We start from the raw sequence: 17,886 nt of genomic DNA on the forward strand, positions 1-17,886 counted from the left end.
GGCTACTCAGAGCTTAGTCAATATCCCAATGAAAACTCATGAAAAGATGATCATAGCATAATAGGGAAATATAGTAACTACCTATCAATCCATGTTTATAAAATAACATAAGAACAGCGCATTAACTTAGTGATACATAAGAATCCTTAACTTCGGTGGGAATTATACTTATCACCATCTTTAAACATGATTGTGTGAGAATTAGACTTATTACACCATGATAACTTTCTTTGATCATAACTTTATCATCCTCATAACTTCACCATTAGAATCATAAACTCAGCTTTAAATAATGAAAACTTTACTTGAAAATCATTGAACTCATAATCTATTCATGAAAATCATCTTTAACTTCATAATTATAACTTGAAAATAACTTTATGCATGGGTATGCATAATTCAAATTTAAATCATATAATTTATATAGACACATGCTTAGAATAATCGTTAATAATAATTCAAAATAAAATTGAAATATCCCAATGCAATTCATCAAAACTAGGGTTCATAAACCAATTGAAAATTAGAAGGAACTTTGAGAGAACTTTGGGACTTCATGGGTAAAAGGAACCCATGAATTAATCCCCACATACCTTGATTGAATTCAGTTAGAATTGAGAAGAAACCTTGAAGAAATCTGGAACCCTAGCTTGTAGCTTGAAGAAGAATCCTTGAGAGACTCATTCTTGCTTTAGAGCATTTGGGAGAGTGATTTAGAATAGGGGAATTTTGAAAGAATTGGGTATATATAGGGTTGAACTTAGCCTTAATTATGTCTAGGTTCATTGAACCGAACTTTGATAAAGACACAGATTCCCTTTATTAAATTTGAGATTTTGACCCTATGGATTGACCCTATGGGTCGTAGAGAAGATGAGATATGACTCGTCCTGCAGGCCTAAGAAAAGGGCTTAAAATCAAGCCTCTAATGTTTGCAAATGAGTAGTTATTACGACTCATCAACTCGTCTACAGGTCGTAAACTTCATTTGTCCTGCAGATTCCAAAACATGCAAACTTGAGAGCCTCAAGACTTTGGTTACGAGTCGTTTCTATGACTTGTAACAACTTCTACGGATCATCCTACCAAGTCGTAGACTTGACCTTGAGGGACTTCTAAAACATGGCCTCTGATATTGGGTTACGATTAGACACGCCTACAACTCATCATGTTGAGTCATAGGTGTCACTTGAGGTTGGTTCTGGACAAACCCTTGGGAATCACTCTATGACTCACTCTTACGAGTCGTAGAAGTCCCTAGAGTCCAAGAGGGACTTGTAAACATGTGTCATTTTGAAATTTTGAGAATTTTCTCCTTGGTTCCAACATTCCGACTTCCGGGGTCTTACAGTTAACCGTTTACTACAAATATTTTATTTTTACTTATTACAATTTTGTCAAATACAAACATGTTTATAGTCAACACCTTGTTAGATGTCCTTTCCAAGAGGACTTTTCCATAATCTTCAATTTTGGTTGTCGCAGAATTACTCATGAACAGAGTCTCATCGGATCCAATAAAAGCATATGAACCAAATGCTTCTTTATAACACAACATGATAGATGATTATTTTTTTACCAATATTCATGTCTATACAAATAATTCTATTTTAGTAGATATGTATTTTCATGAAAGATCACAATATTTTAAGTGACTTTTTCATAAGAGAATGCAACTCTTTTGAACAAGTATATATATTTAATTTGATAGTTTCATACTAGTATATCATATCACATACTAGTAAAAGAGAAACTCAAAGATCAAAATATACTCCAAGAATTTTGTGGGTCTAACATAATACAAGAATGTCATTCAATTTCATATCTTCTGCTTCTATATTTAAATTAGACATTAAGTCTAATCATGTGTTTATCAAACAAGCAAAGAACCCCTACCATTTTAAATGTGATCTCAAAAATATTTTTCAAGTACTTGAAAATAATTTTTCACATATTGTTTTCTCATGTTTTCAAATATATACTATCAAAATACATATTGACAGTATAAAACTTTTTTTGGTGATAATATTCTTCAAAAGAATTGTAGTGCTTCAATTCCCTTTGACAATCTTTACATATTGTCAAAGTTTAATTCATAGAGGCATCCATTGTAGACACAAAATTATTAATTTTTTTGTCACCAATATTTTTTTTCCTTCTGTCACAATTAGACAGACCACTTAGTATTAAAATACTAACACTAAAGATTTTATTTTTGTACAACTTGTTTCTAATTAACGATGATGTTTTTATATTCTTTAAATCGTTAACTGAATAAACTTTGAATGCTGATGAAGTTTTTATGACATCAAATCAATTTCAAATTCAGACAGAGTAAAAGGTTTTAATCCAAAAACCCAAAAAATACAACATTGTTTCAAGTTAACGATAAAGTTTTTATATTCTTCAAACCGTTTACCATTTATATTCTTGACGAAATTTTTATACTCTTCAAGTCGGAATATTCATTCAAATAAAATGTTTAATAAATTGGTGAAGCTTTTATATTCTTCAAACCAAATGCACAATTTAATTTATTTGGTGAAGTTTTTATATCCTTCAAATCGAATACATAACAAGTAGACTTTAATCTCAATAATGGAATAAAATATCCAAAGATATTTAAACTCCAACTCAATGGCAAGAATCACTTATCTCTCACGACCAGAATAATTAATGAGAAATCACAAACTTTCGAGTGATACTTCTTCATGAAAAAACACAACCTTTAAAAAAAATACATAACGAACAATTAAATCAGTTATTTTATCAACTTATAGTCACTAGGATCGAACATGTAGAGTATTTTGTTGAATTCACAAGCTACTAAATCCTTTCTTGAATCCTTCCTTCACACTAAAAGGGTTATTATTTCCCTTTGGAAATCATAGTACAAAACAACATATTCTGTTTTATGATTTCTTTGTCAAACTAAATGATGACATATACGTATTTCAACATAAACAAAAAATTATCAATCAATCAAATCATTTGTTGAAGGCAAGCGAGCGACAACGATGGCGGCGCGAGAGGGAAAACGAGACGGCAGAGATAGAAAATCTAGGCACTAGTGACTAGTTGAAGGTGTGCTCAGCCTGCAATGTCCGATAACAGCGTTGAAGTAGTGAATCTATCGGCACCATAGCAGTGGTGTACAACTTTGGACCTAACGGTCAGCCTCTACTTAACTCTTTATGAGTTAAAAGGAAGTATTTCCTAACATAAGGACAAATTTTTTCCTTTTTTCTACCTGAGAGAAAAATGACTTTTCATTTTTTCTTCACTTGGCTCCCCCACATTTCTCAATTCTTATTTTTCATTCACACTTCACTTAAACCCGACATTACTTTACACTAATTGATAACTGGATAAATTTAGGTGTCAAATTAACAGTTAGACCAAATGATGCTGATATATAAATACACAGTAACGGTGAGCCTCACATTTGATCGGTGGCTTTGTTCATTTTCATTGTTAAAAACTCACTGTGAGTGTCATGTACTTGAGCCACATCTAACAAGGATTAATTCAAATAAGTGATATTTTATGAGAAGCTATTTGTTTGTATCTTAGTGAAATTTGATATTATATTTTGCCATAATCATTTCTTGGACAGTCAAGTTTTCAATAAAAAAGAAATTGTTTTTATTATTCCCATTTATGATAATATCGAATTTACTTTTTTTTTTTGGAAATTTTGTGACTCATTTAGTGGTGAGAGTTCAATTTAATTTCTTTCTCCTTTGCCTCTAGTTTTATTTCATTTTTTTCAAAAAAAATGTACCTTTCTAAAATTATTGGACTTTTCTTCTGTGTTCATATTGACAGTGATAGAAAGAGCGTGGACTATTCCTCCGCCTCAAAATTATTGTTTTTTTTAAAGTGATATTTTAGACAAAAATAACATAATTTTTGCATTAATTATTAATTAAAAAGAAAAGTAGAAACATCAATCACGTAAGCAAGGAAAAGAGCAACAAGAAAAAAATAAAAACATGCAACATCATAGAAAAGTCATAACGTTATGGGGCCCTCCAGATTTGACAGAATTTTGATAAATACCCAGTTATTGTTTGGCTTACATTAATTTATATTTATTCTTTTCATTTTTTTTAGTGTTACCAGCAAGTGGAATAATAATTTATTTATTTTCAACAAAAAGAAAAAATAAGTAAAGATAGATTCCTTGGGCATAGCAGTTGAATAGTATCTTCTAAAAGATTCTACGCTTACTTGTCTCAACTTGATATACATTCCTGTATTTAATTGTATGAGCTGACAATTTTCTCGATTTTACTCGGTTAGGTTATTTAATAGTATTTATTCTCCAAGATGTTGATTTGGCAAAACCAATGAACACACCCTATTTAGGTGTGTGATAAGTTATTTTTCAACTGTTAATTGCTACATAATTATATATAATGATTTCAATTGTATATTCTTCTTGCATCAGCATAATATATAATGCAAATTTTATTTCAATTTTTCATTTTAAAAATTTCTTCTCTAAATATAATGATTACTGCTTTGTTTTAGTTGTGTATTTTTCTCATCAATTTATAAATTAAAGAAAAATTATTCGAATTTTATCATTTTAGCCAAATAAAATTAATTGTATCCAAAATAATGTAGTACCAATTGTGTTTTCTTCTTTAGATGTAATGACTATATATTTAACTTTGTATTTTTATTTTCAGGCCAAAAAAAAGTTTTTTTAAATAAAAAAAAAACTTAGAGTTCCAGTATTTTATCAAATAATTTTTTAAACCAAAATATTAAATTTGTAACTGTGTATGTTTTTATTCCTTCTTTAAATGCAATGATTATTTATTTCAACATTTTTATTCTTTTCTTTTCTTTTTTTAGCCAAATCTATAAAATAAAATAAGAACTTGGTTAGCTCCTTTATTTCTAGCAAAATAATATATATATATATATATATATATATTCAATGTAATGATAATTTTTTATTTTATTTTTTTTGTTTAATATGACCCAGGGCTGATTTTATTTATATATGAAAACAAAACCGTCAAAAAGTTTAACAAACAACATATGGCCAAGGGCCGATGCAGTGCCGATTTATATTTAAGTAAAGTATAAAAACACGCCTAAATTATCTCATTTTTTTGAGGTTCAAATCTAAATTATTGGAATTGTGAACTTCTGTTGGATTTAAATAAGGTGTGAATTGGGAAATAAGAATTGAAAATATGTGAGGGAACCAAGTAAAGAAAAAAATAAAAAATCATTTCTCACTCATTGGTAGAACAGAGGAAGGGCTTTTTTGCATGTTGATATTATATTTTAATACTATTGTATATTCTTTTCCGGCGATTCTCCGTCGGTTTAGCTCACTGTCCGTTCATACCTCTGTACTCCGTGTTTTGGTCACCGGACGGAGTTCTCATATGCAGGAAGAAATAATTCCTACTGATTATTGAGCTGGCCATTTTATTACTCGGAGCATCAGCCAGATCTGCTTTCGTCATCGCAGTCACTCTTCTCACTCAAATCTCTAAAGCTAAAGACGAAGCAATAGGAGCTTCTTTGAGTTTTCATATTTCTGACGTTTCTACCTGAAACTCTCAAATTTTTACTAATTTTCTTATCTTAATTTTTTATTCATATACACCATTCTCTATCAGTTGCTTTTGTTCTATTCTATCTTTGATATTTGCAGGAATAGGAGTATTTGTTTCCTCTGCAGTTTCTAGCTTGCTGGGTTTGGGGTTGTTGACTATGTAGCTTTGATTTTGAATGCACTCTATCTGTTCGATAAATTGTCTAAGAGGAAAAGGAGCTTGTTGGTAAGCCGACATGAACGGTAACTCCGATGTGAACAGTACTCTGAAGTGAATAGTATTTTCTGATGGCAATAAGATTTATTTCAACTGGAGTTGGTACCTACGATTTTCGGTTTCCATATCTTCCCATATCTATTCTTTGTTCATACACTTGTAGTTACAGTTTGCTAACTTTAGACCTTTGAATAATTTATTAGCTCATATGTGTTTTCGTGGCTTTGAATAGTGATGGTAGACTAGGTTCATGTTCTCGCTCAGGGACAGGGACGGGGACAAGGGTAAGGAGGGGTAAGTGGGTTAAAGAAGTGTCTTGACTGAGAGTAAGTTCTTGGAATATTGGAACGTTAACGGGAAAATCCATAGAGCTAGTTAAGATTCTAAAGAAGAGGAAGATTAATATAGCTTGTGTCGAAGAGACCAAATGGGTAGGTTCTAAAGCTAAGGAGGTAGACGGATATAAGCTTTGGTTCTCTTGTAGATCGAAGAATAGGAATGGGGTAAGGGGATCAGGTGGAGGAGGTTAGGAAAGTCACTGATATGATGATGCCGATTAAGATGGTCATTGAAGGGATTACATTAAACATTATTAGTGCTTATGCGCTGCAAGCGGACTTAGGCGAGGAGGTTAAGAGGCAATTTTGGGAGGATTTGGACGAATTAGTGAGAGGCATACCGCCTACTGAGAAGCTTTTCGTGGGAGGGGATTTCAATGGGCACATCGAATCTATTTCGGGAGGGTATGATGATGTGCATGGATGCTTTGGCTTCGAGGACAGAAATGGAGGAGGAGTTTCACTTTTGGATTTCGCAAGAGCTTTTGGGCTGGTGATAGCCAATTCGAGTTTTCCAAAGAAGGAGGACCACTTGATAACTTTCCGTAGTTCGGTGGCTAAGATCCAGATAGATTTTCTATTCCTTAGGAAGGATGATAAAGGTTTGGGCAAAGACTGTAAGGTCATTCCGATCGACAACCTTACAACTCGACATATCTCTTAGTGATGGATTTAGGGATCAAGATGACGAGGAAGAAGAGGATTGGGGATGACCGACCTAGATCAGATAAGGGAGTTTGACCACGGGTAGTGCCCTAGAGATGGGAGAGAAATTAAAGGATATAGAGGCCTGGGATAGTAGTAGGGATGCGAACAGTATATGGAATAGGATAGCTAATTGTATTAGGGTTGTAGCAAGGGAAGTATTGGGAGTCTCGACAAGTAGTCATAGTCGGTATCGAGGGGACTGGTAGTGGAATGGAGAAGTGCAAGGGAAGGTGGAAGCAAAGAAGATGGTGCATGCGAAGTTGATAGAAATCAAGGATGAGGTGGAAAAGTGGACGAGTAGGGAACTTTATAAGATAATGAGGAAGGAGGCGAAGTCGGTGATTTTGATGGCAAAAACGACAGCTTTTGAATGCCTTTATGCTGAACTAAAAGAGAAAGGTGGGGATAGGAAACTTTTTAAGCTAGCCATGGCACGGGAGAGAAGGGTATGCATTGTGGATCAAGTGAAGTGCATTAAGGATGAGCATGGAAAAGTATTGGTAGAGGAGACCCTCATTAAATAGAGATGACAGTCATACTTCCATAAACTCTTGAATGAAGAAGGGGACAGAGAGATTGTGTTAGGAGATTTGAAACATACAGGGAGGAGTCACGATTTTGGGGGTTGTAGGATTATTATGGTCGAGGAGGTTAAGGGTGTAGTTCGTAGGATGCACTGGGGAAGACCGCCCAGACCTGATGAGATTCCTAAAAAATTTTGGAAGAGCGCGAGCTCGGTAGGTTTGGAGTGGCTGACTAAGTTACTTAATGTCATCCTTAAGATGGCAACGATGTCTGAATAATAGAAGTCAAGCTTAATGATCCCCCTATACAAAAACAAGGGGGATATCCAGAGCTACAACAACTATAGAGGTATCAAGCTTCTAAGCCATACTATGAAAGTATGGGAAAGAGTGGTGGAGATGAGGCTGAGGAGAGGAGTGTCTATCTCATAGAACCAGTTCAGATTTATGTCGGTACACTCAACTACAGAAGCCATCCATCTTATGAGGAGACTGGTGGAGCAGTATAGGGAGAGGAAAAAGGACTTGCATATGGTATTCATCGACCTAGAAAAGACTTACGATAAAGTTCCATGAGAGATACCGTGGAGATGTCTGGAGGCTAAAGATGTACCTGTGGCATACATTAGGGGGATCAAGGACATGTATGAGGGTGCCAAAACCAGAGTAAGTACAGTAGGAAGGGGACTCAGAGCACTTCCCAGTTGTGATGGAATTACATCAAGGATCAGCTCTCAGTCCATTTTTATTTGCCTTGGTGATGGATGGATTGATGAGATAAATTTAAGGTGAGGTACCATGGTGTATGCTTTTCACGGATGACATAGTCCTAATCAATGATACTCGTAGTGGAGTTACACTAAGCTGGAGGATTGGAGACATACCTTGGAGTCTAAAGGGTTTAAGTTGAGTAGGACCAAGATAGAGTATTTAGAGTGAAGTTTAGTGAGACACCTCAGGAGGTTGGCGCGGAAGTTAGAATTAGTGAACAGGTCATCCAAAAGAAAAGTACTTTCAAGTAACTTGGATCTATCATGCAAGGTAGAGAGGAGATTAACAGGATATCACACACTGTATTGGGGCAGGGTGGATGAAATAGAGGCTCACTTTTGGTGTGTTATGTGACAAAAAGGTGCCACCACAACTTAAGGGCAAGTTCTACAAAGTGGTGGTTAGACCGGCTATGTTATATGGGGCAGAGTGTTGTCCAGTTAAGGTCTCTCACACTCAAAATATGAAAGTTACCAAGATGAGAATATTGAGAAGGATGTGTGGGCATACCAGGAGCGACAGGATTAAAAACGAGGCTATTCAGGACAAGGTAGGAGTATCCTCGGTGGAAAACAAGATGCGAGAAATGTGACTGAGATAGTTTGGACATGTTAAGAGGAGAGACACAGATGCCCAGTGCGGAGGTGTGAGAGGTTGGCCATGGATGGTTTCAGAAGAGGTAGGGGCCGAAGAAATATTGGGTAGAGGTGTTTAGACAGTACATGGCACAGCTACAGCTTACCGAGGACATGACCTTAGATAGGAGGGTGTGAAGGATCCACATTAGGGTACAAGACTAGTACATAGTCTCGTTATTCTACCTTATTAGTAGGCGCATCAGCACACTATAATTTCTTGTGCTATGATTTCTACTATTAGCTATTACTTTATGTACTTTGATTACTCTATTTTATTTGTATTGCTCTCGTTATTTGCTTTACCATATCGCTTTGAACTTCTTAATTTTTTAGCCTTATCTAACCTCTTTTTATGCTTTTATTGAGCCGAGGGTCTTTCGAAAAGAGTCATCCTACCTTGGTAGGAGTAAGGTCTGTGTATACTTTATCCTCCCTAGACCCCACCTTGTGGCATTTCACTGGGTTGTTGTTGTTGTTGTTCTTGATAGAAGAGAGAAAAAATTTTGTCCATATATTAGAAAACAATTTGTTTAGCTCAAAGGGTTAGTAAAGGGTGCCCCTCGCACCGTCATGACTCGTTCGGCTCAGTCTTGGCGACTTCGGGAAATGATTTGATTGATAATATTTTAGACAAAATTTATTTATCAATCTCATTAATTAATTTCTTTTTTATTAATATTAATTTATCAAATTATTTAATTAATTTATGAATCGTGATTTAATTAATTTACAAAATTAATTCAAAATTTATTAATTCGAGGAACAGAATTAATTTGAATTTTTAGAACTATTTCGGAAAGGACTTGTTACTTCCAAACAGACATTTCTTTTCCCAAAAGACATCATGCATGCTCCGAACAGACATTTCTTTTCTCAAAAGAGACTATGCATATTTTGAACAGATGAGTCTGGTCTGAACATGTGAGTTCACACCTATAGTTGTCCATAAATGGAGATGTTTCCTCTCAGTTTTCTACATTGAATTTTCTCCTTCTTCTACATACATTTTCTTACAAACAAATTAACAAAGTGTATACGATTTCATTGTTGACTTTTGAGTTTGCTGAAATTATTGAAGTGTGTGATACTGCTACTTCTTTAATAGGTATATCCGGAGAAAATAATCCATAACCTTGGCTACTATGAGGAGATTAAATTCCTTAAGAACACATAGTGAATTCTGTGGACTCGAATATTTTCTTTCTTTTCATCTTAACAATATTTCTAGTTTACTATTCTTAATGCAGGAGATAACAAGCTTAAGAAATTTATTATTATTATTATTATTATTATTATTATTATTATTATTTTGTCTTGTATTTTTTATTTCTAGAGATTAAATCCTTTTGGGTTTCTATTCCATTTGAATTTAAAACTGATTTGAAGTCATAAAAATTTCATTAGTGTTCAAAGGTCATTCGATTGATGATTTGAAGAATATAAAAACTTCATCATTAACTAGAAATAATTTGTATAAAGATTCAGTCTTTATTGTTAGCCTATTTGTGATAGAAAAATAACTAATCTAAATGAAGTTACTGTTGGAATGATGAATGATGCTGGAACATCTACTGCATCTCCAAATCATTCAAGTGTTGCCCCTACTACTGCACCGACTGAAAAATTAAAAAAAAATGCCATTAATTTCAAGAGATGGCAACAAAAGATGTTCTTCAACTTGACTACCTTAAGCCTGCATAAGTTCATCAGAGAGAACATTTCTATCTTGTCGGAAGAAACTCTAGATGAAGAACGTTGCTTAGTGACATAAGCTTGGAAGCACTCATATTTTTTATGCATTAACGACATTCTAAGCAGCCTACAAGATGTTTTGTACAATGTGCCCAGTAATATGAAGACTTCAAAGGTACTCAAAAATCATTCTTGGTCCCAAGCGAACCCTTGACCTAGCTGACCACTAAGCAGAAGACTAAATATGAATGTGCAAACTCAAAAGGATGAACATTTAAAATAATTAAGGAAACTTCATGCCAATCTGAAATATCTCTCAGTATAATATGAAATTATCTTTAAAACATCTTAAAATAAATACTAACTTTGTCCATGAAACCTCTACTAACTAAAGATAGGTGACGGAATAAGATCCATGACTACCTCAAAATGAAGTACTAATACTGAAATATAAATGAAATGGAGCCCTTCTAAAGTAAGAAAGTCTCACCAAAAGCTGACGAGTAATGATCTCAATAGAGCGCCTATTGATGATCGTGAGCTCCTTTGTCTACATCATAAAATGATGCAACATCGAAAGATATCAGTACATAAAATGTACGGCATGTAATAAGGTTGAATAAAATAACTGAACTAAACACATGCTAAAAGAAATATGAAATAACTTGACCAAAATTAAAGCAATGAAAGTGTAATCAAAACATGTAAAGCTTTACAATTGAGGTAATGTAATGCATAAAATTTCTAAAATAGTACTTTACTTTTCTCGGATAGTTTCTCTAACTGACAACCATTACTATGAGTCTCGTGATGATACAACATCTATCCCATGTTAATAGAGTCATCTTATATCTTGCCAGAGTATAGGAAAACAAAACTAAACTTATGGATCCATCTAAAAGTCCTTATTAGAGGTTGGGTGATGAATTTCCTGAACCAACGGTATGATCCTATCTACGCCGTGGTGCAGGTTATGATGTTTGAAATATCTGAATCTGTACTCAATCGATACTCAATACTACTTTCAAAATATGCAATGATGTTCATATAATATCTGTGTGAGTGAATACTCAAAATACTTTTTTATAAATATATTAAAGTGAATTTGTACTGTCTAAACTTACTTTTGAAACTGATAATACTTTATTTGAAAATAGCCATGCTCTTTTCAAAAATAAAATCATGCATTTGGAACCACTCAAGTTTCCTTAAAACACTTTTTCAGTTGATAACTAAAAATACTTAATTTAGAAAATAATGCATAATGTATAGTAATGCAATAGCCTTCTATAATACTCAGCAATTGGAGTTCATGTAATAATATACGCATGAACAATAAAAGATTCATGTAATAATATAAGCATGAACAATAAATTCAAGAACCATAAATACATGAAGAATCATAATCTTAATGATAAGAATCAAAATTCAATGATAAGGAGTAATGCAATTCAAAATTCATGAGAACTTGGATAGAAACCCTAGCCTTAACTTACTGAGTGAATTTAGATGTAGGGCGTGAGGAAGAATTTAGTACAAAACTATGAGTAGCTTTACATGCCTGGAAGAACTAGATTCTCGAAGAAACTTGAAAAAGATGCTCAAAATCCTTATATTCTCCTCTTAAATTCATGCTCTAAGCCTTGGGAGTAATACAATGGAATATTACAATTTAGGACCTTAATTAGGTGTAAAACTGTTAGGGTTTAGACTTAGAAAGGATGGAAAAAGACAAAAATAACATTTATTAAAAACTATTGAAGGCCATCAATGGGACCATCTACGGACCCTAAAAACTTCTACAAGACGAGAAAGCTTCTTCTAGAAAGTTTGGTTGACTTTTAGAGGTTTTTTGTAAGATCGTGGTATTTGAAAAGCCAAAAAATGAGGATCAAAACATGAAATTTCTGAAAAACCTACAATTTTGGTTCCAGGTGATGACCACAAAGGTCATCACGGGCAGTGGTGGGAAACACGCCTCGTGGTGAGCCACCATGGTGGTAACCCTAAGGTTCGATCCGTGAAGCCCTCTGTGGTGACCCCTCCTATAGGTCTCAGAGCATAACTCCAAATCTAGGACCACAATTAGCCACCACGAGCCATGTAGCTCTTCATGGACCATGGTGGGTACCGTGGTAGTCACTCCTGCAGACCCACCTGCGGGGCTAGTACCACACCAATGTTTCATGGGTTGTAAGGCACTCCACGGACCGTGAAGGGTTCCATGGAGGAAGTTGTGAAACTCTTCTCTTCAACTCCCAAATCTCTAAGTCCAAGTTAATCATCACGGATACCACCATGGGCCATGATGAGCATCACAGACCGTGATAGGTCCTTTATGGTGAGTTCCAATTCCAGTTAAATGAAGGTATTTAATTCATTTCCCCATTCTTTCATTAATATATATGGACATTTTTGGGAGTAGTTTCATTACGAAAATATCCTAAATACTCCTAAACCTATTCTTTTCCTCATTAATTTCCAATCAACTTTAAGACTTCTCTCTCAAGGATCATTCAAGGGTTCATCTTGTTCATCAAGATTGGTTTAGGGTTTCTTCAAGAACAAGTCTCCTTTTTCAATTCTAAGATCAAATTCAATCAAAGTATGTAGGGATTGATCCATGGGTCCCTTTCACCCATGCAGTCCCAAGGTTTCCATTCAAAATCTCATGAATTTCAATTGGGTTTGAACCCTAATTTGATGAATTATTTTGGGCTGCTTCAATTATGTTTTTAACCATTATAAGTGATCATTATAAGTATATTTCTACATGAATTACATGATTTCAAGTTGAATTATGATTGTCCATGAGCTATTTTCAATAATGATTATTATGAACTGTGATTATGAATTCAATGATTTCAAATTATTATCATGGATTTTATTCAAATTGGCTATGTATATGAGTTTTACTTTAAATTTCAGTATAAATTATGGTTATGGATTTCAATTATGAATTAACTATTAATTTAATGCAATTTATGAAGAAAGGTGACTTAAGGCCCTATGTGGTGACCGAGGAACTAATTATATGAATTATGCAAGTATGATTTATAATGATGAAAGAACAATACTCACATTGCAATTATGTTATGAAATGAGTTATTCTATGAAGTATGAAGTCTATGAACAAGCTATGATATATACTAAGTATGTTTAATATGTTATGTATTTCATGGAATTTGACTTAGAGTCGAGTGGACTTGAGGTGGGGGCCCTACCAAAGGCCTTAGTAGCAGTCTCAAGTCACTTAAACTACGTGCCACTGTAGGTTTCCTTTATCGCTTAGCTAGTAGATCCACATATAGCGTATGTATATGATACCCAACTAGCGAGGTAGAGTCTACCTTGGCAAGTAGATCTCCTTTTTTCCATTTATGGGGAACATCGAGATTTTAATTTATAGCTCGCATGGTCTTATTATCGGTTATGGTTCTATCCCACATATGTATATGCTATTGACGATCTTTATAATTTCAACCATGTCTTTCAAATGCTTTGATCATTAAGGTTTTCTCATGACTTATTCTCTTTATCATATTTTCAAAGATTGATTATTGTATCTTATGATTTATATTGCACGTCATGCCCTCATACTTAGTACATTCAAAAGCACTAACATATATTTGTTGCCTACATTATCTTATAATGTAGGGGTTAAGGATCACGCTCCTATCACGCGTGGCTAGTAGATCTTTATTTGGTAAATTTTTGGTGAGTTCATATCTATCGAGGACTAGTGATGAGTTGTTTCTTCTTTCAAATATTATTTATCTCTTTCATGTAGAGGGTGATCTAGGGACACGTCTTAGACCTCACCATTTTCATGTATTAGCGGCACGTATTGGACATATGTTTAGAGTCTATGTTGTCTGATTCTCATACTCTATATTATGCATGATTTAGACCACTTCTTACTCTATTTTCTACACTTGCATTACCTTATATATGCTTTATGATATGTAAAGAGGCTTAGTTGGAGCTCTTCGAGGTTTTGATCTCCGTATAATGACTAAGCCCTAGGTTGGGTCTTGACGAACTTGGTATCAGAGCATAAGGTTTAAGATGTCCTAGGGTGTCCAACATGCCACGTCAAGTAGCTTCTTATTCATTATTGTGAAGCATGCCATAACTATGCATAGGAGGCTATACGACATTTTAGGAAATTCTCAATTTTTTCATTATCTATTCCGTGCTATAGATTATACTCTAAGACTTCATTTTCCTAACGATTGTCCTCCGCGATTTTCAGAAAATACCTCCAAGAATACCACCTTTGCCAAGGGGGATCAATGCTAACAAAGCCCAACCTCCTCTGGCTCCTCAAGATAATGGTCTTCTACCCAACAAGTTACTAATACGGAGTTCCAGACCGCTATCAAGTTGCTAGCCCAAGTAGTGGCCAACCATGGGGTTGCGTCTCCTCCTAATGTTCCCATTCCATCTTTGAGGATAAGGTATTTTTCAAGGATGAACCATCGGAGTTTCATGGCTCGAAAGTTGATGAGGATCCTCAAGAATTCATTAATGAGGTTTACAAGAGAGTGAACATTACGGGGGTGTCATCGAAAGAGAACGGAATTGGCATCTTACCAACTCAAGATTGTTGCTCAAGTATGGTATACTGAATGGAAGATAAAGAGAGTGGATGAAGGACCTATTGAATGGAAAGCCTTCAAACTTATTTTTCTTGATCGCTTTTTCCCTCTTGAGATAAGGAAAGCTAAGGTGTTGGAGTTCATAAATCTTTGATATGGCAACATGGGCATGAGGGATTATGCCCTCAAATTCACCAAACGCTCTAAGTATGTTTCTTCATTGGTTGTCTATCCACGTGCCTGAATGAGTCAATTCATATTGAAGGTATCCAACTTGATTTCTATAGAATGTCGTACCGCCATACTTATCATGGAAATGGACATATCTTAGCTCATGGCTCTTGCCGAGCAAATTGAGGGAGAGAAGCTCAAAGAGATGAGAATGAGAGATTCTAAGAGAGCCTGATATGAAGGTGAATTCTCAAATACTAGGTCCGGTGTAGTAGTGTCCATTTTCAATAAGGCCAAAGTTCAGAAAAGAAGTTTGTAAATTATAGGGTTCTATACCCTATGGCTTAAGGAGGAGGTGTGAATGCTACTATCCCTTCATTTTCCAAGTTTACTAAATGTAGGAAGAATCATGGAGGAAGATGTTTGATGTGAACGAGTGCTTGCTTCGGATGTGGAGAAATGGGCCATAGGCAATCCGAGTGCCCTTATGTTACCAACAAGGGTAGGGAAGGTCGTCCTCAAGGCCAAGTTGCTCAAGGTGGCCAAGTTCCACAAGGTGCTCAAGCTTAACCTAAGGGTGGTCAACGCAACAACTAGTTCTATGTTCTTCATGGTAGTAAAGAGATAGAGGAGACTCCTGATATTGTTATCGGTATGTTACGGGTCTTTCACTATGATGTTTATGCTTTGCTTGATCCAGGTGCAAATTTGTCTTTTGTTACTACTTATGTGTCTATGAGGTTTGATGTTAGCCCCCAAATATTTATGGAGCCTTTTTCCATTTATACTCTTATAGGTGACTAGGTTATGGCTAAAAGAGTCTATAGAAATTATCTCGTGTCAGTCTTGCATAAAGTTATCCCTTGTGATCTTGTTGAACTAGACATGACCAATTTCAAAATCATTCATGGCATGGATTAGTTACATGCCTCTTATGCATCCATTGATTGTAGAATTCGTAGAGTCAAGTTTCAGTTTCAAAATGAGCCTACTCTTAATGTAAGGGTAATGATTCGGTGGTTAAGGGTTGGTTTATTTCATGTCTTAAGGCCCAAAAAATGATTTTCAAGGGTTGCATCTACCATCTAATACGTGTTAGGGATGTTGACTCTGAGACTCCTACTCTTAAGTTAGTTTAAGTTGTAAATGAATTTTTGAAAGTTTTTCCTAAAAATCTCCCAGGTATTCCTCTTGAAAGGGAAATAGACTTCGGTATTGATCTTCTACCCGATACGCAACCTCTCTATATTCCTCCTTACCGTATCACTCCGGTGAAACTTAACAAGTTGAAAGAACAATTGAAGGATCTACTGGATAAGGGTTTTATAAGACCAAGCATTTCACGTTAGGGTGCTCTTGTGTTGTTTGTTAGGAAGAAAAATGGTTCACTCTGAATGTGTATAGATTACCGTCAATTTAACAAGGTCATCGTAAAGAACAAATATCCAATTCTAAGGATAGATGATTTGTTTGATCAATTACAAGAGACCAGTTACTTTTCAAAGATTGATATCCATTCAGGTTATCATCAATTAAGGGTAAGGGAGTGTGATATTCCCAAAATGGAGTTTTGAACTAGGTATGGACACTTTGAATTTTTGGTTATATCTTTTGGACTAAGGAATGCCCCTACAATTTTTATGAATTTGATGAACAGGGTATTTAGGCAATACTTGAATATGTTTTTGATCATATTTAATAATGACATTTTGATTTACTCACGGATTAAGGAAGAGCATGCCGATCATTTGAGGAATGTGTTGCAAATTCTCAAGGACCGTCAGTTGTATGCAAAGTTTAACAAATATGATTTTTGCCTAAGTTCGGTTGCTTTTCTTGGTTATATTATTTTTGGGGAAGGAATCACGGTTAATCCAAAAAAAAACTGAGGTGGTTAAGAATTGGCCTAGACCATTGACTCATTTTGATATTCAGAGTTTCTTGGGTTTAGTCTATTATTATAGACGGTTTGTGTAAGGTTTCTCTTCCATTGCATCGCCCTTGACTGCTTTGACTAAAAAGAAGGTGAAATTCCAATGGTCTGAGGCATGTGAGAAGAGCTTCCAAGAGTCGAAGGATAGTCTTGTCTCCGCTCCGATGTTGACTTTATCAGAAGGTTCCAATGGTTTTATTGTGTATTGTTATTTTTCATGAGTTGGTCTTAGTTGTGTGTTAATGCAAAATGGTAAAGTGATAGCTTATACTTTTAGGTAACTCAAGGTGCATGAGAAGAGTACCCAACTCAGGACTTAGAGTTGGCGGCGGCGGTATTTGCTTTGAATTTGTGGAGACACTATCTCTATGGTGTCCATGTAGATGTTTTCACCGATCAAAAGAGTTTGCAATACGTGTTCACTTTAAAAGACTTAAATCTTTTACAAAGGATGTGGCTTGAACTGTTAAAGAATTATGACATGAGTGTACTATACCATCCAGATAAGGAAAATATGGTTGCCGACGCTCTTAGTAGATTGTCCATGAATAGTGTTGCTCAAATTAAGGATGAAAAGAGAGATTTATTTAGCGATGTGCATCGATTATCCCGATTGGGTGTTTGACTAGTTAATTCTAAGAATGATGTTATGCAAAATAGTTTTGAATCATCTCTTGTGATGGATGTAAAGGCAAATCAAGATGGTGAT

This window comes from Solanum dulcamara, chromosome 1 (genome assembly GCF_947179165.1).
Source record: "Solanum dulcamara chromosome 1, daSolDulc1.2, whole genome shotgun sequence".
Lineage (NCBI taxonomy): Eukaryota > Viridiplantae > Streptophyta > Magnoliopsida > Solanales > Solanaceae > Solanum > Solanum dulcamara.